This window comes from Perca fluviatilis, chromosome 8 (assembly GCF_010015445.1).
Source record: "Perca fluviatilis chromosome 8, GENO_Pfluv_1.0, whole genome shotgun sequence".
In the NCBI taxonomy this organism is placed as follows: domain Eukaryota; kingdom Metazoa; phylum Chordata; class Actinopteri; order Perciformes; family Percidae; genus Perca; species Perca fluviatilis.
In genome coordinates, this window is record NC_053119.1 from 18,263,980 (window position 1) to 18,269,979 (window position 6,000).

Genomic DNA, 6,000 nt, shown 5'->3' on the forward strand with positions numbered 1-6,000 from the left:
AGAACATACTGGAGTGTGATAAAGTGGACAAGGCAGAACATGGTATGGTCAGCTACCCAATGAGAACATGACTGATGAGGAAAATGTAACATACTTGACATTGTAAGAGTTTCCTAACTCCAGAAGATGGCAGGAGTGCAACATTAAGGATGGATGCAAGCTGCCGTTAAAACTCAAAGAAGAAGAAAGAACTCTTTGGCAAAGCCGGTCTACGGATATATTAGAAGTTCTTTGGTCGTTTCTCAATACCAAGAATGCAAACTACGGACTTGTGTTCTTGGGGAGAACGTTCTTGATGGTTGTTCTTGGAAGAATTAACTCGCAAGTTCACAAGCGCAGAAAACGCTGTTAACAGTTTGAGACGATGCGTTCTTCCTGTTATTGCTCAACACTCACAGCACAGAGGCTACCTGCAAGGCTCCAAAATACCAGCTAGAAATAAAAACGTATTACCACTTAGTATTAAAACAATCTCTGGACAAGAAAACCTCATAATGCTACAACTATTGCAATAATATTGAAAAATAAAACTAATTGAGCTTTAATTTTATTGTTTATGGTTTAGCTCAAACAACCCCTTACTTATTCAAAAGAGTGGAACGTGATCCCTACTATTATTAGCGTATTTTAAGTCAGTTTAAATTAAACAAATAAATAGGCATATGCACTGGTGTGTCCTATGTGTTCCTATTAGTGTTATGTGGAATTATCATTTCTATATTATTGTAGTGCACTGTATATGCCCAGGGAGATGGAAATTAGAAATTCAAATTATAAAGGTTGGTGTCTCCCCTTTAGTCTACATAACATGTCATAGCATGTTACCACTTTATGTACAACTGTTCATTTATCATAAAGACTCAACTTCTAATAAATCAGAAAAACAAATACACCAAAAATATGAACTAAATACAAAATATAATGTAGGCTATAGCCTATGGCATAATTTAAACAAGTCTCCCGAAAAGAAACAGGTATATCTCATAGACTAATAATATACAGTCTATCTATGGTATATCTCTCCTCTGCCTGCTGTGTGTGTTTGTGTGTGTGTGTGTGTGTGTGTGTGTGTGCTTGTTGAGTTTAACTCCGAAAAGACAGTTAACCACATGTGTTGTGATATTTAAACAAACGATCCGAAACGGCGAAATAAAAGCCTCTTATTTACGGGACCGGTCTAAAAGACCTCCGTCTTACAGCGGGATCTCCGAGTGTGACTGTCCGAGCGCCGAGCAAGCGGCCCCGGCAGGCGCAAGCTGGCGGCCGCGTCATTTTATGGAGCTCCGAAAACTCCGAAAACTTTGGAGCATATTGTCAATTCGGCAAAGATTTTCGCAAGACTGCCTATATTCGAAATCTAAACCGTTCATTTCTCGCCTAAAATGTTCTCAGAAGTGAATTTAGTGATGAATAGGATGGCGAAAATTGTTAAAAATTGTGCCGTTTTTGGGCTGTCTATGTACTGGAAATCCGACCATCATTGAATGCCGAAATCAATGTTGGGATACAGTTGCTGTGAAGTTCATACAAGTTACCAACCGATGTATCCTCGGTAAATGGTCGTGTCAAGAATACATCCGGGAATTTTAACTGTTCTTGGCGAGTACTTTGGCAACACGAGATGACGTTTCACAGGGACAGAAGAACCATAGAGAAGAACATTAGATTGGAGCCCGGACCAAGATGGCGGCCGCGTAAGTGCGCTACAGCTGAGCTCCTGCACAAAAGTTTTATTTTGGTGGAAACTTAAAAAATACTCTATCCTTACGTTGTCGGACTAATGTCTGTACTTGTGGAAAACGACCATATGTCATCCCGTGATAGAAAAAGAATGAACAAGAGTAAGAAGAACGTCATTCCTGAAGTACAGGCAGGTAATGCTCTGATAGCCTCGTGCCACGACTATGCTAGCACAACCTTGGCTAGCAATATGTCGACGGTAGAAGTCTCCATGTCAGAAGATTTCCACCCTCTTCCTGTGACTCCGTGTGATTCCCCAGCTGTAAAAAAGGCTCTCTATGTAACAAAACACGACTCAACACCCCAGGATAACGTCGTTATCTCTACCCTCTCTCAACTTATAAAGGAGCAGGCTGACTCCATAAAAATGCTGGTGAGTGAAAACTCCAAGAAAATTGATGGAAACGCACTGAAAATCGAAGGGCTGAAGAAAACTCTAGATTTTGCTTGTAGTGAATTAAAAGAAACTAAACAGAAAGTAAAGAGTGTTGATGGTCGTCTTCTAGAGGAAGAAAAAAAAGTGGCGGCACTTCTGACTCGTGTGTGCGAACTGGAGACCTAGCTACTCAAGAAGATGGAACCTGAAACTATATGGAGTGGCCGAAAACTCTGCAGAAAATGTGAAGGGAAAAGTTGTAGAGCTTTGTCGGAGTATTCTGCCAGATGAAAACAACAAGCTCCCAGCCGCGATCGACGTCGTTCATCGTATCGGAAAACCAACACCTGCCAGCTCTCGGCCGAGAGCAATCATCATCCGATTCTCCCAGATATCCTACAGAGATGCGCTATGGAAGGCAGCCAAAAATCACCCCGTCATGCGTGAAAAATAGCTCCGCTTTGTCGAAGACCTCCCGCAACCTGTCAAGGAGGCCAGATTGAAGATGTGGCCTTTGGTGAGTAGGGCACGTAGTGAGGGAAAGCCTGCTTACTTTGTTGGAGCACGAGCCTTTGTCGATGGGAAGGAAATCACCTGAAGTACTGGACTACTGACGGTGACTTTAAATTCACCTGAATGATGAGCATAAGACCTAACTTTTATATTTTTTTGGCACTCAGCCAAAGTGAGTATCCAGGCTCTTGGTTTATTTTTACTGCCTTATTATTGAGCCTAGTCCTAAGTTTTGTTTGAAAAACGTTTCTGTTGGATATAATATATCTTCTAAAGAATATACTTTTAACCAACTTTTTGAAAGACTTATTTGAAATATGCTGGTCTCTCCTCTTTGTTGAAACTCAACACTTTTTTTTTCCACCAATAAATTAACCGTTATTACTCTTAAGGTGCAGCTTGATGCTTGGCATAGCTTTATTAGGATATTTGTTCCCTAGTATCAAATAAGCCTTTTCTATTTGAAATATTTCATAGTCTATTGTTTCTTTAAATGCCAAGGGGTTAAGAAATATTACTAAGCGTAAAGCGTTGTTTTTATTTGTTAAACAGCTGAACACAGATTTATCGTTTTGTCAGGAATCTCATTCAACTTCAAGTGATGTAAACTTTTGGAGAACTCAGTGGGGTAATGAGTTATGGTTTTCTCACTGCTCAGAAAGATCAGCTGGAGTCTTAACGATGAAGCAAAGGTATAATGGTGACATTTTACACACAGATACGGATCTAAAAGGGCACTATATTTGCCAAGTGATTAGTTACAACAAGATTGTTTTGATTATTTTTAATGTATATGGGTACAACTCTAATCTAGAAAACATTCAACTATTTGCTGACATAGAGGATAGACTCAAACATTGGTTAACAAAGTTTCCAAACTCTCATATTTTGCTTGGAGGAGGCCTTAATGTTACTTTAAATTCCCAGCTTGATAGATGGCCACCTGTGCGTGATAGCGGTAGATATACATACCTTAAGCTTTTCATGGAAAGATATAGCTTAACTGATATATGGAGAATTAAATTCCCAGATGTTTTATCCTTCACCTGGAGTAACAAAGACAAAACTAGGCTTTCCCGTATAGACTTTTGGCTAGTGTCAAATAGTATTAAAGAACAGAATGTGACAGTTAACATTCTTCCCTGTCCCTTAAGTGATCATAAAGCCATTTACATTTCTATAAAATTATTTCCCTCAGATGGTTGCAAAGCCAATTATTGGAAATTAAATAACTCTCTCCTTAAAGTTGAGGAGGTTAAACAGAAAATCCCACAGTTGATAAAACATTTTTTCAACAAAGCTGAGATGGAAAAATCCTTTAATGTTAATTGGGAGTTATTTAAATATGAATCAGCCAAATATTTTAGGAAGCTTGGCAGCAATCTTGCTAAAATGAGGAAATTAGAGGAACAAAAAGTCATCACAGGCATATCGGTCTTATCTCAAATATCACCAGATGCTTTAACAGAGGAGGAAAAAATAGAAATGTTTAATTTACAAGAGAACCTGGACAAAATATATAAGAGCAAGGCGGAAGGAGCTTTTATAAGGTCTCGGAAGCAGTGGTTAGAAGAAGGAGAACAGAATTCTTCATATTTCTTCAAACTGGAAAAGTACCATGCAAAAGCTAATACCATTAATGAATTAATCATTGACAACTCTATAACTGATGATCAACAATTAATATCTAATTTTTGCTCTTCATTTTACAAAAAGCTATATACTTCAGAATATTCAGAAAATGATACTTCTATATTCCTCAACTCTCTACATAACACCCCTCAACTCGATAATTCGGAAAGGGACCTTTGTGATCTCCCTTTAACCCTGGCAGAGATCAGTGAGTGTTTGGAACTTTTAAAAGACAACAAGTCCCCGGGGACAGACGGTTTATCGTCAGAATTTTATAAATTGTTTTCACAGCAGATGGCGCCCTTCTTATTGCAGGTATTAATGAAAGCTTATCGACCAATACCTTACCTTGGAGTATGACTCAAGGTTTGATCACTTTAATCCCTAAACCACACAAGGATTTACTTTATATTGATAACTGGCGTCCAATTTGTCTTTTAAATAATGATTATAAAATTTTGGCCTTAATCTTTGCCAGAAGAATAAAAAAAGTGTTAAACTCTATAATTGATGAAACACAATCAGGTTTTATGCCCAATAGGCATATCTCCAACAACATTAGACTAGTCTTAGATCTAGTTGACTATTCATATTTAATTTCAGATGACAGTTTTGTGTTTTTCTTAGACTTTTTCAAGGCTTTTGATACTGTCGAGCATCATTTTCTCTATCATTCACTTAAGAAGTTTGGCTTTGGGGATTTCTTTTGTAATACGATCTAAACTCTCTACAATAATGCAAATTGCTCCCTTAAACTTAAAAATGGGTCCTCGCCCAGATTTGAAATCAAACGTGGAATTCGGCAGGGATGCCCTATATCTCCTTACCTTTTTTTGCTTGCAGCCCAACTTTTATGTGAACACATTAAATGTAGTCATTTACAGGGTATTTCCATCGCTGATAAGACAATTGTTTTAAGTCAACTGGCAGATGACACAACGCTGTTTCTAAAAGACAGCTCCCAGGTTCCTCTAGCAATTTCTATAATAGAAGTCTTTAGTAAAGCCTCTGGTCTCCGTTTAAATCTTAAAAAATGTGAATTACTAGCACTTAAGGATTGTGATGTTGATGTGATCTCTAATATTCCTGTGAAAAATAGTCTTAATTATTTAGGGCTTATTATTGATACAAATGAACTCCAAAGATGCAAGAATAATTTCACTCCTATTGTTGAAAAAACAAGAAAGAAATTCAACCTTTGGCTTTTACGTGACTTATCATTAAAAGACAGGATTCTACTTTCGAAGGCTGAAGGAATATCAAGATTAACATACGCTGCTCTATCTTTATATGTAGATCAACAAATGTGTAAAATTATAGACAAAGTTCTATATGATTTTGTGTGGAAAAACCGCACTCACTATCTGAGAAAGTCTGTTTTAATGAATGAGTACAATAAAGGTGGTCTCAATTTCCTGGACTTTAATACTTTAAATAACACATTCAAAATTAATTGGATTAAGCGTTACTTAAAGTGTCCAACTTCATTGTGGAATTTTATTCCCCATTTTGTCTTTTCCTCAGTTGGTGGACTCCAATTTTTATTGGTATGTACCTATAATATTGATGCAATACCTTCAGCTATCGTTGCACTCTTTAAAGGTTTTAATGGAGTTGGTGATCACCCTATACTGTTAAATGTGAAAGAAACAACTGTTGGAAATATCTGTTTTTCACTACAAGCTAAAAGTAAGAATAAGGCGACTCGTCAACTCTTTCAACAAGACGTTAAGAGTACG